At 43.8% G+C, this 22,104-nt stretch overlaps 1 protein-coding gene across 7 annotated transcripts in view; it reads left to right on the top strand.

The window, feature by feature from the left end:
- ZNF423 (zinc finger protein 423) overlaps positions 1-22,104 on the top strand; it is a 715,192-nt gene that overhangs the window by 100,229 nt on the left and 592,859 nt on the right. The gene's annotated exons all lie outside the window — the stretch shown is intronic.

Below are 22,104 nucleotides of genomic sequence, written 5' to 3'. Positions count from 1 at the left end.
ATGGATGGACATATTGGTTATGGTGGTGGTGGTGGTGGTGGGGCACCATTTCAACATTCAATACCCACAACATTTGGGTGAGGGTACTGCTGTCCCATGTCCACCCCAAACTAAGACTAAGAAGAGGTACAAAAAAGACAGCGTGTTTGTTTTACCCTGTTCACCTCCAAATTTCCTTTGCCTAAAGGCTTGAATAAGAGCTTTAATGCTGTAATCTGTACATGCTGGGACCAAGCTAGGCACATGCTGGGACCAAGCTAGGCACAAGTTTTTTAGAACTTGCGATGTCACAAAATTCTCCAAATATGCACAAGAAAAAGGACACTGGAAAAAAAGGGTTCAGTTTTAAAAGCGGACTCTTCCGGGTACTGGTGTAGATGTGCAGAGCCATCTGCAGACACAGGATTGTCACTGGACTTGCCACAGGAATGGGGGCAGGGGTTGCATTCCAGGATGTTTTAATTGGCATCCTGGATAGTGAGGAATCGCTCTTTGGTTTTGTAGCCTGGCCATGCAAGATGCAAGAAGCAGTATCGGCAACATCGGCCTGCACTCTCTGTAGCCACTTGACTCTTCCAGCTGCCCGCCCAAGACATTTCAGCTTCCTTTGTTCTACTCAGGACAGGTTATATGGTATATGGTGGTCTGCTCTCAAATAACATATTCTATCCCTCGAGTTGCATGCCTCTGCTCCAACAATTTAAAATCCATCATGATCAACAGTGGGCAGTCTGTTCTCAGCCCTTTTATGTCCCTGCATTATATCTGCACTGGAGTGTTCAATGAATGAGCGCCTTTAATAGGCTAGATAAGATTTCAGTGGGACAAATAGAAGATAATGGAGCTTGGTGGATATAACTTGTGATCTATCTGTTTGACATTTCTGGTAAAAAGTTTTATTTTATAAAGTTTGGTGGTAGGTTAGAACAATAATTTTTACCAATGTAACTGTTAGTAGCAGAACAGAAATTGGACAAATATTATGCGTATATTGCAAAAAAAAAAAAAAAAAAAAAAAAAAAAAGCAGTTTGTTCTTTCAGGCAATTAATGCTTTTTCCAGAATCCATCTATTCTTTCAAGAGAGGTTAATTGTGCCATTGAACAGACTATTAATTTTGAGCCAGGTTTTAACAGTCTTGGTTTGTAAGTTATCACAGCCAGGACCCTTATTTGCGCTTTTCAGCACATGGTGGAAAAGTACTTAGGCAGTGATTTAATCCATCTATTTCTTTATCCCTGTCTCTCTAAAGTGCAATGATTTTCCTCAGAGGGACCAATGAGGGTTAAATTTGGAGAGACCAGCCATGGGCCTGGAATTAACTGTTAGGTTGTGAACCTCCACTTATGTAAACCATCTTTTTTTTTTTCCATAATACTTTAAACTTGGCTTTATTGTAACGTTAAAGGGAGTAGGGCTCAGCCTGATTGCTTCCCCTGATCTAGAAAATAATCCTCAAGTAAATCCCTAGAGTCCAGGGAGTTACTCTTCCGTGAAGAATCGAGAAAACAGATGAAGGAGCTGGAGCTCGTCTTGGCACTGGAAAGTTCAACCCATGCATTTTCCAATAATAGAGAAGATCTGTTCTAAGTTTTGGGTTAAATCCAATCTCTCTTTCCTCTAAAGTCTGGAGCAGAGAGGAATGGAAGAGAGCTGAACGGTTTTATTGTATTAGTACTGTCTGCAGAAATCATTTGCCAAGAAGAATGTCTTAACAGTTTCTTACATTGAATAAAGGGAGGTACCCCTGTCCTCTCATTCTTTTCCTTATATCTTTCCTTTTCTTTAACATTATTGTAGTTCTTCCCTCTTTTCCATTTGTACTGGTTTGTCCAGCGGTGTGTATTGTTTTTTTTGTTCGTTTATGTTAATTAGGCTTTTATGATATATTATCTGCATTACCCTAATTTTTTATTGCGTAACTACCTTGAAATAAATGATAAGGTGATATATCAAATCAATAATAAACTTGGAAACTTTACATGTAAGACTTTAAATATTTATTTTATGTATTTATCGCCACAACCCTAAAGTTCAGAGTGGTTTACAGATAAGAAACTGGACACAACTGTGCTATGCAACAATAATGAATCATCTAATACTCGTGACATTGTATGCGCTATAAATTTATCAAACAGGTAAGTTTTTGCTTCCTAAAAACTAAATAAGAACTAGAAGATAAAAATAGCATGCTAATTCATCCCAAAGCTGAGCCACCTGAAAAGTGAGCAGCTTCCCTACCTAATTATGCCTTGATCCGACCCCGAACTGTAGGAAAAGCAAAATAATTAGCTCTTTGGATAGTTCGAGAATGGGCAGCAAACTCAAAACTCTTTACAAGGTAGGAAGAAGCCTGTCCATTTAATGCCGTGTAGAGCACCCAAGCAAACTTAAATAGCACCCTCGGCCTTACTGTCAACCAATGTAACTTAAGATAACAGTCGGTCACACGATTGCATTTCTTCAATGAAAAAATCAAATACAGCACAGTATTTTGCACTGTTTGTAGTTGACTTGTCAGTTGCTGCAAGCAACCTAAATATATTGGATTACAATATTTGAGGCTGCTTAAAACTAACACTTGCACCGGTAATCTAAAATGAAACAATGGGGGAGCTGTATTAGGGGGTTAGGGAGGGAGGGCCGGGATCAAAGCCTTTTACTGCAGTGGCAGTAAGTAAATCTATTTTTTGCCCATTCTTGGAGTTAACTATTGGAAACGGGCACCATGTCATTGTCTACTGTGTAACTAAAAGTAGTAAACCCGCTTTGGATCAATATAAGCCCCAAAGATGCAAGAAGCACTTTGAATAAAGAAGGTAACAATGGGGAAGCCTGTGGTACTCCACAAGGATTCTGCTAATGCATAGTGTGCCTGTATTAAACCCTGTTAAGTCCGAGACATAAAAAAATCACAAAAACAACCTAGGGCCTTCCCAGAAATTCCCAAACTATCCAATACTACCAACAGAATGTTATGGTCCACTAGATCAAGAGCGCTAGACAAATCAAACTGGATAATCAATGTGCTATTATACCCTCACTGAAAAGGGAATTAATACAGTCTAACACAGTATTCGTCACCATCTCCGTTCTAAAGGAAGACGGGAATCCAGACTGGGAAAAGTGTAAAATATTCTCTCTAAATAGTCCACATTCTGCCTATTTACATCATCCTCCGTGATCTTAAGAAAAAAAGGGATGGATGCAATTGGTCTATAATTAGAGACAAGTGCCATAGACTCTTTTGGGTTTCTATCTATGGGGACAACCACTATATGACCTAACTCTACTGGATATCGGCCCTTTTCCAATTTAGCCACTAATTATTCATACAATCTCATTTTAAAAGACTAGGTACAGCATGCATGAATACAGGGGGACAAGTATCAGTGAAACAATAAGATTTTGCATATTTTAATCTAAACTAAACTTTAAGTTTATAATACCACATCCTCTCCATAATTATAGAGCTCGGCATGGTTTACAAGAGTTTAATAAAGGAAGGAGTAGCATAGAGGGGTTGGATGTTGAGTCCAGGGGGGTAAGAGAACATTACAATTTTGTGAAGAGACTAGTTTTCAGGTGCTTACAGAATAATTGGAAGGAGCCCAGATTCCGTAGTGGAGCAGTAGGATTATTCCAGAGCTCTGTGATTCTGAAAAAGAGAGATTTCCCAATTTTCCCGCATAGAGGATACCTTTTAGCGAGGGGAAGGATAGTTTTAAGTTTTTGGGTGGGCCTGGTGGTGTCAGGGCTCAAGGATTTCCAAGAAAGCGGGATTAGTGGAGGGAGGATGCTGTGTAGGATCTTAAAAGCTAGGCAGGCGCATTTAAAATAAACTCTGGAAATTATTGGGAGCCAGTGAAGTTTGGATAGAAGTGGGGAAACATGACTGAATTTGCATTTTGCAAAGATCAGCTTGGCCGCAGTGTTCTGAATTAGATGAAGTCTTTGAAGACTTTTTTAAATTAGACTTAGATAGATGGAATTGCAATAGTCTAGTCTGGAGAGGATGATAGGTTGAACAAGGATGGCGAAATGTTGTTGGCGGAAGCAGGATCTCACTTTCCTCAGCACATGGAGGCTAAAGAGCATGATTTTACCAGGGAGTTGAGATGGTTGTTGAAGGAAAGAGAAAAGTCGATAATGATGCCTAGGACTTTGCTAGAGAACTCGAGCTGCAGTGTGGTTTCAGAGGGTAGTGAGAAGAGGGTAGGTAGCTGTTCTAATTTTGGGCCGAGCCAGAGTAGTTTCGTTTTGGACTTGTTCAATTTAATTTGGACTGAGAGGGACCAGGATTGGAGTTTCATTATGTTCTCAGAGAGGTTGGTAAGGTTTGAGTTTGTCTCGAGAAGGACAAGGATGTCATCAGCATATGTATAGATAGTTTTGAAGGGAGACAGATGGAAGAGTTTCAGGGATCACATCTAGATGTTGAAGAGAATAGGGGATAGGGGTGATATTTTGTATGTAATATAGAAAGAATGAGGTTAAGCGGTGATAGGCTCAGGAGTAATCTAAGGAAATACTTTTTTTTACAAAAAGGGTGGTAGACATATGGAATAGCCTCCCAGTAGAGGTGATGGAGACAAAGACTGTGTCTGAATTCAAGAAGGCTTGGAACAGGCACATGGGATCTCTTAGGGAGAGGAGGAGATAGTGGATGCTGCAGATGAGCTGACTGGATGGTCCATTTGGCCTTATCTGCTGTCATGTTTCTATGATTCTAAGGCGATAAGGGTGAGCTGGTTGATGTAGTGTATCTAGATTTTCAGCAAGCTTTGGAGAAAGTCCCTGATGAGAGACTCCTGGGAAAATTGCTGTGAGATAGGAAGCAATGTCCTGTTCTGGATTAAGAAATGGTTAAGGATAGAAAACAGAGTAGTTACTAGTTAAGAAAAAGTTTTATTTTAATATTCAGCAGAATGGAGATCAATTGGTAACTTCTGAGGTGGATCTAACAGCATTTTTTGAAGATTCTCAGGATAGTATAGCTACTAGATCCACACTTAGTTATGTTTTTTCATGAAAGTGATAAATCATTGGTAATGGAAACTTATTTCAAGAAGAAAGATATAAATTTTTGTGGAGGAAAGATCAAATTATTTCCTGATGTTTATGCAGAGCCATTCGGCTTAGGCGAAAAGTCTCTTTGGCTTTGAAGTTACGAGTACTGACTCTGGGTGCACCATTTTTCCTTAAATACCTTTGTAAATGTCTTCTCACCATTCAGGGGAAGGAACTTATATGTTGGGATTCTTTGCAATTAGATTTTCTTAAAGGTCATGAGAAAATGACTTGAGCTATGTTTAGGAGTCAGTTACGTTTTTGATCATATTAATTAGATAGAGGGAAATTCTGTAAAAGGTGCCTAAAGATAGGTGCCAAATAGGCACATAAGTTAGGCACCTAATTTAATTAGTATATTGGCTTCAAATAGCTTTAATAAGCTCATGATTGACCCCCCCCAACTAATTGGGTGATAGATGCCTATCTTCTTAGACATGATTCTACAGAAGATAGTGTCTATCTTATGGTGCCTAATGGCGTCTCACTCCAAAGTAGGCATGCTTAGGGGCAGACGACTTAGGCGCTATTCTCTAAAGCAGTGTTCTTTGACCTTTTTACACCTGTGGACCGGCAGAAATAAAATAATTATTTTGTGGACTGGCGGTTGAAGAACACTGGGCTAAGTCGTGGGCCAGACCCCGCCCATCTCTACCCAATCTCCACCCCAGCCCCCGCCCCCATAATACTACTAATTGTAACACTATTTTTCCATTCATTTTTCACAGATATTATAATCTTATTAACAACACATAATGGTTAACCACAACATTAAACTACACAAAGCACACTGACAGCAGATGTAAATTCTCAAAATTGACATAATTCAATCACTAAATTCAAAAATAAAATCATTCCCCCCTACCTTTGTTGTCTCCCTCCCTTCATGCTATGCCTTACCTTCTGGCTTGCTCCCATTTGGCCATTTTATGCTGCCCCCGGTGTTATCTTCAGGCCGGCTCCCTGTACCTCACTGATGCAGTGCACAAAGCTGCGGGCAGCAGCTCCTTGGCATCCCGTGCCTCATCTGGAAGCCTTCCCTCTGACGTTGCAACGTCAGAGAGAAGGCTTCCGGTTCAGGCTCAGGACGCACGTAAGAGCCACTACCCGTGGCTTTGTGCACTGAATCAGTGACGAAGAAGGAGCTGGTTCAAAGATAATGCCACATCGATTGCACCATGGACTGGTGGTTGAAGAACACTGTTTTGGGCCTGATGCATGTGCTGGCCTGGTGGACCAGTACCGGTCCACGGACCGGTGGTTGAAGAACACTGCTCTAAAGTACTTATGCGCTATAATGCAGGCTTTTAAACCCCTGGCCTACGTTTTAGTTAGGCACAATTCTGTAATGGGTGCCTAAGTGTGATTTCCATGAAATAGGTGCCTGATTTTAGGCGACTATCTTTTTAGGCACACAATTACAGAATCTGTCCCGTAGTGTCTTTTTTTGAGATTTTTTTTCCCCCTTTTTATTTTAGGTAGATAATCACTCCCATGATGTGGGCTTGTAGGTTTTACCTGTGTTTGTGAAATTTGTACTTGTATCGTGTATTCTTTTTTTTTTTTGCCTAGCTTGATTTCTATGAGTATGGAAATTTGATAAAAATTGTGTTTTTTTTTTTTTTTAAATAATGTATAGACCTATTTTCTTAGTGGAAGAAGTTGAATAGCTGAGTGCCACAAGGATCTCTAATGAGACTAGTGCTTTTTAACATGTTTATAAATGATCTGGAAATGGGAATGAGAAATGAGCTGATCAGATTTGCAGATGACATGAAACTGCTCAAAATTGTGAATCACATGTGAACTGTGTGAAATTGCAGGAGGACCTTGGGAGGCTGGAATACTGGGCATCCAAATGGCTGATGAAATTCAATTTAGAGAAGTGTAAAGCGATGCACATTGGGAAGAATAACCCAAATTACAGCTATAGTATATGATGCTTGGTTCCACATTAGGAGTCACTACTGAGAAAAAAGGGCATAGGGGTCATTTCTGAACAATACATTGAAATCGTCAGATCAGTGTGTGGCTGTGGCCAAAAAACCTGTTAAGAATTATTAGGAAAGTAGTAGAGAATAAAACGGAGAATATCCGAATGCCTCGGTATCTGTCCATGGTGGGAATGCATTTTGAATAGTGTTTGCAATTCTGGTAACTGAATCTCCAAAAAGATGTAGTGGAACTAGAAAAGGCACAAAGAAGTGTGGCCAGAATGATTAAGGGGATGGAATGAGGAAATGATAAGAGGATAGGACTCTTCAGCTTGGAGAAGAGATGGTTTAGAGGAAATATTTTATTTATTTATTTATTAATTAAAAAATTTATATACCACATACAACTATGCGGTTTCCATACCACATACATAAAATCATGTTTCCATGCGATTACCACGTCTAAACAATATCATGATCGTCCTTGTTGTGAACAGGGATAGAACGCAAATTCATTCCATTCAGAAATACAAGCAAGCTTTACATCATACATTGCTGTCAAAAAAATTCTAAAAAAGCGATTATCAACTGAAATATACCTTAGCATAGGAAGGCATTGATAAAGGTTTATAAAATTCTGAATGGAGTGGAGTGCTCTTGTCAGTGTCGTGAATTTTAAGATTTTTCATGTACTCAAAGATTGTGTATGTTAATTGTGAGCCGTTTTGGCTAAAAGTGGAATACAAATGTTTTAAATAAATAAATAAATTTGAATTGATTTATTTAAAAAAAAAAAAATAAAAAATTAGGAGATACTCCATGAAGCTAACGTAGCCATTTAAAGTAAATAGGAAAAATATTTTTTCACTTGACGTACAGTTAAGCTCTGGAAATCATTGCCAAAGCAAGTTGTAAAAGCAATTAATGTAGCTGGATATAAAAAGGGTTTGAACAAACTCCTGGAAGAAAAGTCCAGAAACAGCTAATAAAATGAACCTAGGGACAGCTATTACTAATTCCTTAGCTTAAGTAGCGATGAATTTTGCTACTCTTTGGGACTTTGTTGGTTGCTTGTGACCTGGATTGGCCACTGTTGAAGATGGGGTCGAGCCGAGCGCGGCTGCTTCTCTGACCGAGGACAGCAGCAGGGGCTCGGAGGAGCGGCAGAGAAGTGGAGAGGCCAACAGAGTCGGGCGGAGGCGGGCAGGCAGGCGATCCAGCGGGGGTAGCGGCGAGAGTAAGCTCCGCCCACCCCACCGCGTCAGAGGCAGCGTCAGCGCCCAGGCTCCCCCTTAAAAGGGGTCGAGCCGAGCGCGGCTGCTTCTCTGACCGAGGACAGCGGCAGGGGCTCGGAGGAGCGGCAGAGAAGCGGAGAGGCCAACAGAGTCGGGCGGAGGCGGGCAGGCAGGCGATCCAGCGGGGGTAGCGGCGAGAGTAAGCTCCGCCCACCCCACCACGTCAGAGGCAGCGTCAGCGCCCGGGCTCCCCCTTAAAAGGGGTCGAGCCGAGCGCGGCTGCTTCTCTGACCGAGGACAGCGGCAGGGGCTCGGAGGAGCGGCAGAGAAGCGGAGAGGCCAACAGAGTCGGGCGGAGGCGGGCAGGCAGGCGATCCAGCGGGGGTAGCGGCGAGAGTAAGCTCCGCCCACCCCACCGCGTCAGAGGCAGCGTCAGCGCCCGGGCTCCCCCTTAAAAAGGGGCGAGCCAACGGCGTGCGGCCGTTCGGCGAGCGGCAAAGGCGCTCGCCTTAGCAAGAGCGCCTTTGCGAAGGAGCCTTGCGAGGGAGGCAGAAACATCAAGAAATCACCTTCTTTCTCTTTTCTCTCTGCAGGAGCACACCAGCACTTTCCGAGAGCGATGGAGGACCCAGGATCCCAGAGGTACTTTCCGGTATACTGCACAGAGTGCAATATGTACGACTACCTCCCTTCGGGAAGGCGGGAGTACATATGCAGTCGGTGTCAGGAACTGGAAAGCCTGAGGATGGAGGTCGGCAGATTGAGGGTCAAGGTCCAGGAACTAGAGGGACTGGAGGAACTGCGCACCACAGAGGAGACGAGCTGGTCTACCCAGAACGCAGACGGAGCAGCCCCCATTGTGGACCAGGTGAGGGACCTCGAGAGATTCATCGAGGAGGCCTATAGGACGGTGGAGGAACGAGATCAGCAGCAGCGCAGACGGATGTCGGCAGACGAGACCCAGGATCCACAAGGCGACACCGGGGAAGGACCTAGCGGAGGGACCACGCAAGAGGAGGAGACCGTGACTCACCAGGACCCCGAGGGAGAGACACCACACTACACCAAGGACACGGACCTGAGGCAGAGGAGGTTGCTGAGGAAAGGAAAGTCTGCTATTGTGGTGGGAGACTCGATCTTGAGAGAGGTAGACAGTCACGTAGCAGGAGGAAGGGAGGACCGGCTAGTGACTTGTCTCCCAGGGGCCAAGACACGAGACATCACTGATAGGATCGAGAGGATCCTGGACGGAGCAGAGGCAGAGGAGACTGCGGTAATAATCCATGTCGGAACAAACGATGTGAGCCGGAGGAACTTCAGCATGGACGCACTGACTGACCAGTTCAGGGTCCTGGGACGAAAGCTGAAGCGGGGCACACGGAGGATAGCATTCTCGGAGATCCTGCCTGTACCGAGAGCAGATGCAAAGAGGCAGGCAGACCTCCAAGCTGTAAATGCATGGTTGAGGAGATGGTGCCAGGAGGAGGGCTTCCGCTTTGTGAGGAACTGGACGTCCTTCTGGGGAAAGAGCAAGCTCTACCGGCGGGACGGCCTGCACCTGAGCACAGCGGGAACCAGACTACTGGCAGCCAATGTGAGGAAGGAGATCGAGAGAGCTTTAAACTGAGGAGAGGGGGAAAGCCGACAGCTGATCTCATGTTGACGCTTCGGACAACAGTATCCAGAACAGATGCTGAACGGGCTGACTGCAGGGAGGAAGCAGAGGGACCGGAAGATCTCAAAATCAGACAGCGAGGGAAACATCAGGTAAAGGGAGCTTGCTGGGAGAAGACTAAGGGGCATGGGGACACAGGGGGACTGGGTGGCATGAGGGCGAAAGACGAGAGTAATATAGAGGTACCACAAGGCGAGGGGGATCAAACAGAGGCTCAAGGGGTGATAGCCCAGGAGGGGGCCGGTAGGGCTAGAAATCCCAGAGGAAAAGCGGGGAAGTGGGGTGGCAGGAATGTGGGGAAATTGAAAGCTAAGAGGGTAAAGGCTGAGGGCAAAGCAGAAGCGCAGAGAGCGGGAAAACTGCCAGAAATCCAAGGGCAAGTGGCCCAGATAAATGCAGAGGTGGAAGAAAAACGACGGGACCTGCGGTGCTTATATGCAAATGCAAGAAGCCTCACGGCCAAGATGGGTGAACTAGAAGTCGTGGCCAGGGAGGAGGACCTGGATATAATTGGAATTGTAGAAACCTGGTGGACAGAGGAAAACCAATGGGATGTAGCGCTGCCGGGGTACAAGCTCTATAGGAGGGACAGGACCCACAAGAAGGGGGGAGGCATAGCACTATATATAAAGGACTCTATCCACTCGATCGGGATGAATATGGCAACGAAGACAGAGGGGCTGGAATCGCTATGGGTCAAATTACCGAGAAACAAGGGTGCGGCCATAAAACTGGGGCTGTACTATCGACCACCTGGCATGCCAGAGGGAGTCGGACATGACTTGGAAGCGGAATTGAGACAGGAGTGCAGGACTGGAAGTGTAACAGTGATGGGGGACTTCAACTACCCGGGGATAGATTGGAGTACGGGTCACTCCAACTGCACTAGGGAGACAGGATTTGTAGAAGCTGTGAAAGACTGCTTCATGGAGCAACTAGTCAAAGAACCGACGCGAGGGGGTGCTACTCTTGACCTCATCCTAAACGGATTAGGGGGGCCAGCGAGAGGGGTAGAAGTGGGAGGACCACTAGGCAACAGTGATCACAACATGATTAGATTCACACTAGAAAGAGGGACACCCGTGGTTAGGAGGACTGCAATAACTGCGCTGAACTTCAAGAAAGGGAACTATGCTGCTATGAGGGAAATGGTGGGGAGGAAGCTCAGAAACATCTTTAGGATGGAGACTGTGGGAAGCGCCTGGACCCTATTCAGGGACACACTGCAGAAAGCACAGAGAATGTACGTCCCCAATTTCAGGAAAGGCTGCAAGAACAAACGATCAAAGGACCCGGTTTGGATGTCAACAGAAGTAAAAAGGGCGATAAAGGACAAAAAAGTATCTTTCCAGAGGTGGAAAAAGGACCCAACAGAGGAAAATCACCAGACGCATAGGAAATGCCAAAAGGAATGCCACCGAGAGGTAAAAAAAGCAAAGGGGAAATACGAAGAGGGGCTGGCCAGGGAGACGAAAAACTTCAAGGCATTCTTCAGTTACGTTAAGGGAAAGCGACCAGCGAGAGAGGAGGTGGGGCCGTTGGACGATGGGGACAGGAAGGGAGTGATTAAGGAGGATAAAGAGGTAGCTGAGAGGTTGAACACGTTCTTCTCGTCGGTTTTCACGAGCGAAGACACAACTAATATACCGGACTCAGAGGAGCTCATGAGTGGGGAACAGGCTGAAAAATTAGAGCACATAGAGGTAAGTAAGGAGGATGTCATCAAACAGATAGACAGATTAAAATGTGGCAAATCACCGGGCCCGGACGGGATCCACCCAAGGGTTCTGAAGGAACTAAGACAGGAAATAGCGGGCACAATCCAACATGTTTGCAACCTATCCTTGAAAACTGGTGAGGTACCAGAGGACTGGAAAGTGGCAAATGTCACACCTATCTTCAAGAAGGGATCGAGGGGTGACCCCGGGAACTACAGGCCGGTGAGCCTGACTTCAATTATAGGGAAGATGGTGGAAGCTATGATCAAGGACGGCATTTGCGAGCACATCGAGAGGAATGGCCTACTGAGAACAAGCCAGCACGGATTCTGCAAGGGAAGATCATGCCTAACGAACCTTCTGTACTTCTTTGAGGGAATAAGCAGTCGGGTGGACAATGGGGAGCCCATAGACACCATTTACCTCGATTTTCAAAAGGCTTTCGACAAGTTGCCACATGAAAGGCTACTTAAGAAGCTGTGGAGCCACGGGGTGGGAGGGGATGTGCACAGATGGATCAAGCACTGGTTGTCAGGTAGACTGCAGAGGGTCGGAGTAAAGGGTCAATATTCTGACTGGCGGGGAGTCACGAGCGGTGTGCCACAGGGATCGGTGCTGGGGCCGTTACTCTTTAATATATTCATCAATGACCTGGAAAGGGAGGTAAAGTGTGAGGTTATAAAATTCGCAGACGATACCAAACTGTGCGGCAGAGTTAGGACCAGGGAGGAGTGTGAGGACCTGCAAAGGGACCTGGACAAGCTGGAAGACTGGGCAAACAAATGGCAAATGCGCTTCAACGTGGACAAATGCAAGGTCATGCATATAGGGAAAAAGAACCCGTTGTTCAGCTACAAATTGGGGGGGGTATTGTTGGGAGACAGCAGACTCGAGAGAGACTTGGGTGTGCTGGTGGATGCATCACTGAAGCCATCTGCACAGTGCGCGGCAGCCTCGAAAAAAGCCAACAGGATGCTGGGCATCATAAAGAAGGGCATAACAACCAGAACACAGGAAGTCATCATGCCACTGTATCGAGCGATGGTGCGCCCACATCTGGAATACTGCGTTCAGTATTGGTTGCCGCACCTCAAGAAGGACATGGCGGTACTTGAAAGAGTCCAAAGGAGAGCAACGAGAATGGTAAGAGGGCTGGAACACTGCCCATACGCCGAGAGGCTGGATAGGCTGGGGCTCTTCTCTCTGGAGAAAAGGAGGCTCAGGGGAGATATGATAGAAACCTTCAAGATCATGAGGGGCATAGAGAGGGTGGATAGGGACAGATTCTTCAGACTGAAGGGGACAGCTAATACGAGGGGGCATTCTGAGAAACTGAAGGGAGATAGGTTCAAAACAAACGCAAGGAAGTTTTTTTTCACCCAGAGGGTCGTGGACACTTGGAATGCATTACCGGAGGAAGTGATCAGGCAGAGTACGGTCCAGGGATTTAAACAGGGATTGGACGGATTCCTGAGGGATAAAGGGATCGTGGGATACTGAGAGAGGTGCTGGGATGTAACACCAGGTAATGAGTAAAAACCAACCAGGTCGTGCATGTGAAAGACCGGAGGGCTAGGGCTTCGATGGGAAGGCAGGACTTAAATGGGAAGCCAAGGTGGCAAGGGAGCCCCTTCTGATGATTCTGACAGGTCGTGACCTGTTTGGGCCGCCGCTGGGAGCGGACTGCTGGGCAGGATGGACCTGTGGTCTGACCCGGCGGAGGCACTGCTTATGTTCTTATGTTCTTATGTTAGGCTAGATAGAGGCTTGGTCTGACCCAATATGTCAATTGTTATTTATTTATTTGTATTTATTAACTGCCTTTTCGTGAAGAGATTCACCCAAAGCGGTTTACAATACATTGAATAGTAATCAGGTACTCTTAAATATTTTTAAGTATTTTCCCTATCTGTCCTGGCAGGGTCACAGTCTTAACTGTGGTACCAGGGGCAATGGAGGGTTAAGTGATTTGCCCCGAGTCACAGGGAGCAGGCTGGGATTGAACTCTCAACCTCAGGGTGCTGAGGTCTAACTGCTAGGCGGCAGCAGCTCTAACCCACTAGGCCACTCCCTCTCTTCTTATATGCTACACAGTGTTATATTTAGTATTGCTGCTTTATAAATACTAAGGGCTCCTTTTACAAAGGTGCGTTAGGGCCTTAACGTGCGGAATAGCGCGCACTAAAATGCCGCGTGCGCTAGCTGCTACCGCCTCCTTTTAAGCAGGCAGTAATTTTTCGGCTAGTGCGTGCTATAGTGCGTGATAATCTTGTGCGTGTGCTAAAAACGCTAGTGCACCTTAGTAAAAGGAGCCCTAAAACTATGTTAGCAGGCATTCATTAACTGTGAATAGATCTTTAGCTATTAGTCCTTTAATATAGTGACTTTCTGTATTAGACATGGTATATTAGTATATAATGTAGCCAATAGAGAGAAGGTGAATTTATTGACACTTAGGGGTTGATTCTATAAACGGCATCTCGCAGCACTATTTCCTAGGTGCCATTCGGTGCAGTTATCAATCAACCACTGGTCGCCATTTACATAATCATGCCTACTGGCACCTAACTTGACTTAGCCACTGGTAGGTGTCATAATGTTAGGAGCCTGTATATTAGCTCGATTCTCTGCCCCTAACCACACCCACTTTTCAGGTAGGTGTCTAAGGGCGCCATGCTGAATTCTGCACACAGCTTCAATTAATGTTAATGAACTTTTAATGTTTTTTTTTTAAATTAAAATGCCAATTAAATCAATTAAATAATCTGGAGTTGCTCGCGAAATTCAGCTAGGCGCCATTTATGGAATCTTGCCCTTAGCGTACACTTTTACCAAAGAAGCAAATTGGTTGAGTTTAATTTTATTTTGAGTGAGAGAAATTCATTTTGGGCTGAGTTCTGTAAAGTTTCACACCCAAATTTGGGCAAGGAAGTTATTGTATAATGGCAGTTGCTTGCCTAACTTAGGCCCACATGCATTAAAGTCATTGATCATCTAACGATCGTCGCTAAACCGTTTTTGACTGGTTTAGCAATGATCGGGTTTGCTGACCTGATGCACAAAACAGCTCATCACATGTTTTTTGTTTTTTTTGCATGATCACTCATTCTCCGATCTGGCCATGCAAATAAGGTCATTGATATGCCATGTAAACTAGCTGAACGACTGATGCAATGCACAAAAAAAAGTGATCACTTTTAGAGATCTGAAAAAAGAGATTGGTCAAGACCAGTCACTTAGGCATCTTATCAATAGTTCAGCCTTGAAATTAATATAATATTTATAACTTTGATACCATAAATACAGTTTTTACAATAGCAGGGACGTATATGTGTTTTATATGATGAACTTCCGCAGAGCTGTGAAAACCTTCCTTTTCATCTGAACTACCGCCAGCAAGCTACTCCCCTATACTCTCTTCTTCCAATGAACACTACTATACAATCAATAGGAAACACCCCTGTGACTGCTATGAACATCTCTCTGCTTCCTGCCATGTCCTACGCTACCATGACTGTCCTATGTAATGCACATGAATGTCCCTATAACTGACTTATTATATGTCTACTGTAAACTACTCTGAACGTGCTTTTGTAACCAATTCTGAGCTCACGGGAGGATGGGATAGAAATCTAAATGAATAAAATAAATGTGAACTGTGAGCATGTGTGTTGAAGGGCGTGTCTTATGCGTGCCTGTTAGCGTAAAATATAAAAGAGAGGGCAGTGAAAAGATGGGGCCAATGGGAGAAGGCTAAAATTTTCGTTCCTCATGATTAAAATATGTACAAGCTGGGCCTGAACTTTATACAGCACCACCCTCATTTATGCCCCTCATTTGCGTAGTCTGCTGCTACCTCTATGCAAAGCATCAAGGGATTGCCCTTGCTGTACTATTTAAAAGCACATGAAATACCAGCATTTGTTTGCTTATGCTTCACGGGACCTGTGTGCTTGTGCTCCAATGGCCAACATGGACGTCAGTTGTAAGCTCTGATTTATGCAGGCTACCCTTTCCCTGGGAGGAAGAGGAAGCAATGACGGCGATAGAAGGAGGGAGGACCAGCTGCCATGGAGGAGTCTGATGTAGCAAATCTGTTGCGTGCGTACGTTGTCGCTGTATCAACTGGACTATTCTGCGCATGTGTGGGAGTTGCTTTAACAGCGATTGATTGGACGGATCGAATGGAGATTATAGCGAACTTCCGCACAAATCCTTTGCATGCAAACATGTTTGAGCCTTGATCATTGTTTTGGAATAGGCCAAAAAATCGTCCCATTACGATCCACACAGTCTTACCGATTGTGTTTAGTGCCCCAAATTGTTAAAAGTAGGCATTAATTGGCCTTAGGTACCAATAATAGCCCTTTAGTGGTGTTAATTGGTGCTAATTGGTGTAGTTATGCACTTAACTTTAGGCACGGCCATTTGTACCAATGAAAAAATGGGGCAAAACCTCACACTTTTAGTTAGGCGCAGATGCCCTTTATTCTGTAATTACACATGTAACTGAGAGATGCCCCTGATTTGCCTCTGACCCTCCCATTTCCACGTTCCCTTGTAGGTGTTGTGCGTTAAGTTTTTAGGTACAGATCTTGCACCTAAATTTATGTGTATCATTTTAAATTGAAACCAACACTAATTACTTGTTAAGAAGCCAATTATCAGTTCTAATGGCTCGTTATTCAGTTAGGTTGTGTGTGCAAATTGGTTACATGCCCAAAATGCATGCGCAACTCAAAAGTGCCCATATTTTTCATGCCTAAACTTCTGGCACATTTTTTTTTATTTATCCCTCTATATTTTCCTCCCAAATGTTGTCACAGCTGGGCTAATGTGAAGCTGAAGTGTGTGCAAAGCACTTCATCGATTGGCTTATTTGTGCACCAAGATGAAATGGTTTAGGCTCTGATTATTATGTTTCATCTAGGCAGTGTCTGAAAAAAATCTTTATGCTGATAAAAATTTGTTTAGATGTCTTTGTGACTAATTTCCACAGATGTATATTTCTGTTCTACTAAGGACATAGGTACCATGCTGGGTCAGACCAGTAGTCTATCCAGCCCAGCACTGTATTTGACTGTGACTAATTTGGATCTCTTGAAGTAACTGCTATATCACAATAGGGAGATCCATTCCATATTTCTCACTCTCAGGAGGTAGAAAACAGAAAACCACTAATTCGGCTTCTCTAATAAATGTTTACAGACCTGTCCTCTAGAAACTTGTCTAAACCATTCTTAAACTCAGCTATACGTCTTCTGGCAACAGAGTCCACAGGTTATTTCTGTGTTGGAGTAAAAAATAAAATCAGTTTATAAATATATTTATTTACAAGTTTTTATAGACTGTTCTACCATACAAGGGAGAGAACATTTAACAACAACAAAAAAAATAATAATAATAATCTTAACTAACACCTAGGGCTCCTTTTATCAAGGCGCGCTACAGGGGTTAGCGCATCGGACATTTCATCACGCACTAACCCCCGTGGCAGCCTAAAATCCTAATGCCTTGTCAATGAAGGCGTTAGGTATTAGCGCGGCAGGCGGTTCAACGCGCGGTATTATGTGCGTTAAACTGCTACTGCGCCTTTGTAAAAGGACTCCCTAATTTCTACACTCTCTCAATAAAATCTATCAGTCAGCTTCCCCAGGTCAATATAACTTTATCTTTATTGAAAGTTTATATACTGCTTATAATGACTGGAAAGTAAATTCAAAGTGATCTACAATTAACACGTTCATAACTCAAGTCTCTGCTTAACTACTGTCAGCTTAGTTACTCTCTGTTAAGATATAAACCTAAAGTTCAGGAAAGAGGAATGTTTTTAGCTTCTTTCTGCCTGATCTTCAGAGAAAGGGCGTTCTGTAACTTAGGACCTGACACAGAACTTTAAGATCATAACTGTGCCCCTTATTCCAAGTACTATTTGAAAGATTAAGGGCTCCTTTCACAAAGCTGCGCTAGGGCCTTAATGCGCGGAATAACGTGCGCGCTAGCCGCTACCGCCTCCTTTTGAGCAGGCGGTAGATTTTTGGCTAGCGCACGCTAATCCGGGGCGTGCGCTAAAACCACTAGTGCGGTTTTGTAAAAGGAGCCCTAAATAGCAGATGCTATCAATTTGTTCCACACTACTCATGATTATATAAACATTAGACATTTCTTTTTCAACCTTAAGATCTTTAACCCGTTGAGTTGTTCTTCATAGCAGATCCCTTCTATGCCCTTTTCATTCTGTTGCTTTTTTCTTCACCTTTTCTAGTTTTCCTGTCTGTTTTTTTTAGATGGGCAATTATTATCTGTTAGTCATCCTTAATTCTATTTAATTCCAGTTACTGTATCTTATCTGTCTATATGTTCCACCTCCGCTAATACACTATGCTGTCATTAAGATGTTTTAATGTGTATTGTGTCAGCATACTATGCCATAATGTGTTGCTTGAATATCTTTACTGCCTCTCTTTGGCTTATTCTTGCTGTATATTACCTTGAGTGAATTTCCTTAAAATGGTGGTAAATAAATCCAAATAAACAGGGATTCAGATCCAAGATGGCCACTGGATAGGTTTGCTGAGTTACATGCTCATGTGAGTTTGCTCTGAAAATCAGCTTTTCATTGTTCTTACTTGACATTTTCATTTGAATAATGCCGAAGAGGAGGGGGAGAAGTGCCGCCACTGCCTCGCGACGCTTTAGGACCGCCGTCTTCAGGAACATCGAGGAACTCATGCGGCGCATGCAGGGTATACCGGTATCGTTGGCAACTTCCCCACTGGAGACTGCAGAGAAATGAGATGCAGCAGATCTCCCAGGGTTTGGAAACAACTCTCAATCCTGACATGAGAGCACCACCCTCGCATCCGCAAACTACCAGTTCCCCGTGGGTGAAGGAGCTTCCGGGAGTCGCAATGCAACCTCCCTCAGAGGCTAGAGAGATCATAACGAGGACTGGAGATTCATGCTCTGTCTCTACAAGGGAGCCTGAATATGGATTCGGAAGACTTGATAATATCAGGGACTGGATTAACCCAGCCAGAATATCGCAAGAAGACTTGCCAGTGGGTGCGCAAAGTACTTTACATTTATAGTTTTCTCAATTTCAAAATTTCTCAATTTCTTAATTTCATATATGTCCCATGGGATTTAAGTGCCGTGCCTTATAGAATAGAGCACAATCAGATGCCAATTAAGTGCAATAATTGGTTAGCACCCAATTATTGCTAGTTAAGGGCTCATTAATCAACTCAGTGTAAATTAGGGCTCAAATGCATTCAGAGTAACCAAAACAAAGTTTACGTTCCCTACGCTTATTCTTTCCCCAATCCACTTTTCCCCAGATACACTTCCAAAACTATATACTCTCGTAGAACCTTATTCCAACCAGTCTTGGTTCCCATTACATCCATTGTATGCAAATCTTTCTCAAGCTTAGTCATTGTGGGTATCCTGAAAATTTGACTGACTAGGTGTGTCCCAAGGACCCCTGGTCTAGAGCCTATTCTCTTGATCCAGCCTCCCAAAACTCCTAGCCCTAGCCTTAACCCTAATCCACAACACAAGCTGAGCCTTTTTCTGGCCTAAGTGTTAGGTACATAGGTTAACTAATCAGTCACATACAATATCCAGTTAAGTATGTTGTCTAATGTATTTCAACTTTAACAAAAGAAAATGATTGTCGTCTTTAATATCTATTCAAGCTAGCAGTACTTGACATCATTATTTTAGCCTAAGATGAACCTCATGTTTTCTTTCAAAAGTATGTATATTGGCCAAATTAATAATTATAGTAAACTGGAAAATTTAAACAACTTTATTTCTCCCCACAGCAGACAAATTTTCAGCTGCTTACTCCACTAGCCTCTTAATCTAGTGGAACTTCTCTTTACTACTACTTACATTTTGACTTTTAGAAAGAGTGTAGTTTATAACAGTGTCCTTAAAAAAACAAAGAGTCCTTTCCTAAGAGAGCTTATGAATTCAATCCTAGATTCTATAAAGTTTTACACATAATTGTTAAATTAGGCATCAATTGGCCTGAAGTACCAATAGTCCATAAGTTACATTAATTGACACTAATTTGTAATTACGGGCATATCTACAACTACAAAGGGACCTGAACAAGCTAGGGGAGTGGGCGACGAGATAGCAGATGAAGTTTAATGTAGAGAAATGTAAAGTATTGCATGTAGGAAGCAAAAACCCGAGGCACAGCTATACGACGGGAGGGATATTATTGAGTGAAAGTACCCAGGAAAGGGACTTGGGGGTAATAGTGGATAAGACAATGAAGCCGTCGGCACAGTGCGCAGCGGCTGCTAAGAGAGCGAATAGAATGCTAGGTATAATCAAGAAGTGTATTACAAGCAGAACGAAAGAAGTTATCCTGCCATTGTATTGGGAGGGAAAGTAGAGAGGGACAGGTTCTTCAAACTTTCAAAAACTACAAGAACGAGAGGGCATTCGGAAAAGTTGAAAGGAGACAGATTCAAAACCAATGCAAGAAGTTTTTCTTCACCCAACGGGTGGTGGACACCTGGAATGCGTGTGATAGGACAGAGTACGTTACTAGGGTTCAAGAAGGGATTGGACAATTTTCTGAAGGAAAAGGGGATAGAGGGGTACAGATAGAGGACTACTACACAGGTCCTGGACCTGATGGGCCACCGCGCGAGCGGACTACTGGGCACGATGGACCTCTGGTCTGACCCAGCAGAGGCACTTCTTATCTTCTTATGTTATCTGCGGTTAGGTTCTATAGTGCAGAACTACAAATGGGGTGTGCACGTGGGCGGATCAGGGACGTGTCTTGCTGTTACACATGTAAGTTATGGAATACTATCACTTACAGATATAGCTGCCATTTATACCAGCCTTTGACAATGGTGAAAGTGCTTGTGTCTAAAGTTATTAGAAGCTCATGAACTATTGCGGTTTACAGGATCTTCAGATGGCTGTTAGAGTGAATACCTCTAAATGGTTCAGCTCAGCTGGTTCAGATCTGCATCCTGATTTTATTTTTCTATTTTTGCATATATATATATATATATATATATATATGATGAAAAATCTCTAACTTCAAAATGAATAACTTTTCTGTAGTTACTTTATCTCAGCGGCACCCCTCCCGACATGAATTCATGTTTCATTTGCTTCATCAGGGTCGAGGTGACACATTGCCACAACACAACAAACTTTTGTCCTCTCCTGAATAGAGTGGGGGAAGGGAATGGGGTCTACCGCCTTTTTGTGGCTTTGGCATTTCAAAGCTGACATTCAAAGCAGTGGGCACTGGAGGATTAGGTGACTTTCCCAGGGTCACAAGGAGCAGCACTGGGATTTGATCGCACTGCCTCGGGGCGCAGAGGCAGCAGTTGTACCAATGAGGATGAAAGTTTGTTGTGCTGAAGCCTTGACCCTGAGGAAGCAAATGAAACGTGTTTAAAGTTAGGCAAAAGCATGCTGACATATGCTGTATTCTGTAAGGAGAATTTTGGCAGCAATTGCAGTTACAGAATAGGCACTTAGACACCGATTTTATAAATGGTGCCTAAAACGTGGCGCATAATGCTTGTCAATTGTGAGCTAAGTACCGTTTATAGAATCGTGGCTAGTGGTGCCTAAATTGGACTTAAGCGTCCTCCATTTATGCCAGGGTTTTCTTATATTTAAATCTTTTTATTAAGCAGTGACAACAATAGCATAAAACATGGTTTACAATATCAACCAACAACCGCGGAGGACTGGACTCTTATGTCCTCCACGATCGGGATCAACACCCCAACCCCACAGAAAGAACTCCCTCACCCCCCTCCCCTCCCACCCCCACCAAGAGAGACGTTACCACACATAAACAGGGAAAGACCGATGTCAAACAGGTAAGCACAATTATATTTGGAGTCTATTCAGGATAAGGCTACGACTCGCAGGGGACAAAATGTTCAAGTATGTAGTCCAAGTGTTGACAAAGTCTCTGCTCTGGCGACGAGAAAAACAGGCCAAACGGGCCTCCCAGCCCATAAGTTCATGAAGTCGATTCCTCCAATGCCAAAAGGAGGAGGGTTCAGAAGAGAGCCAACAACATAAGATACATTTCATCCCCAAGAGAAAACATTTACTAAGAAATAGTTTTTCTGAAGAGAGTAAGGAAAACTGGGCAAATAACATAGAAAGCACTGAGGCAGGCACAGGAACCTGCACCAGGTCCTGTAAGAAAGAAGCCAGCGCCTTCCAAAATGCTTGAATCCCCTCACAACTCCAGATACCATGGAAATAAGAGTTAACCTCTACAGAGCAACGGACACAGAGTTGAGTGCCAATACAGCCCATATAATAAGCCTGACTTTGGGAAACATATGCCTGCAGGACTGTGCGATAGTGACATTCGCGCAATTCAGCACTATAGACCAGACCAGCAGTACGTTTCAATATCTTTAGCAAAAAATTGCCCCCCAAGTCCCTGCCCAAGTCACG

Source organism: Geotrypetes seraphini, chromosome 4 (genome assembly GCF_902459505.1).
Source record: "Geotrypetes seraphini chromosome 4, aGeoSer1.1, whole genome shotgun sequence".
NCBI lineage: Eukaryota > Metazoa > Chordata > Amphibia > Gymnophiona > Dermophiidae > Geotrypetes > Geotrypetes seraphini.
This window is presented reverse-complemented; position numbering and strand designations above follow the sequence as displayed.